This window comes from Acyrthosiphon pisum, chromosome A2 (genome assembly GCF_005508785.2).
Source record: "Acyrthosiphon pisum isolate AL4f chromosome A2, pea_aphid_22Mar2018_4r6ur, whole genome shotgun sequence".
Lineage (NCBI taxonomy): Eukaryota > Metazoa > Arthropoda > Insecta > Hemiptera > Aphididae > Acyrthosiphon > Acyrthosiphon pisum.
Genome location: NC_042495.1, coordinates 29,779,943 through 29,780,889, shown reverse-complemented (window position 1 = coordinate 29,780,889; position 947 = coordinate 29,779,943).

Sequence of the window (947 nt, the reverse complement as noted above, 5' to 3'; positions counted from 1 at the left end):
CATCGGTCTAATCATAAAAATTAGGAAATGTACAGTCAAACAGTACAGATAACATTGGAGCTACCTAGTGATGTACATTTTCATGAAAATTTATTTTGGTAAAATCTTGAAAATTTTGAAAATTTTATAATTTATCATATTAATTTCTTATCAAATAAACCTTTTGATATTATATAGTTGTAGTATATTTAACCATAATAATTATATTTTTAAATATGTACTTTTATTACCATTTATTATTTAATATAATTTTGGTGTTATTCTAATGAACATAATATAGTAAATTCAAAATACAAATAATTAAATATATATAACACTAGCTGAATTGTATATCAATATCAAATAGATTATATAAAATAATCCATTTGAAAAAAAAAAATTAATTAATTAACTCTTTTTGGGTATAATTTGCTGTGCATATGGAAACCAAATCATATTATATTTTAATTTTTGCCATCCCGCGTGGCGTTGCCCGTGAGACTCGCTTATGGTTATGTGAACAGTTAACAGTATATTATCAGGTAGGCAATCATTGCGGATACAGCGAGGTGGGTGATAAAATAAAACCTATATTTCTATAATAGTATATCTTTGTTTTTCAAAAAAATGTTTATACAGTGTAAGTTCCTAAAATAGTATTGAAGTCATAGTTCATGATTCCAAATTTTTAGGAGCATTTAATATTTATAAATTATTATATTTTGGCCTTTGGGGGTTATTTTATTTTAATTTATTTAATTTTATTTTTACGGACAAATCGGCGTAATTGAACCTAGCTTTGTGAAATAATTCGTATATATAACCTGCAACCAAAAGCAATAAACAAAAAAATAATTTTCAATTTCCACCGTGAATATTAAGAAATATGTTTGACACTATACCTATATCAATATATAATATTTAACTCCATAATAAATGTGCATTTATATCTTTTATTAAAAATGTTG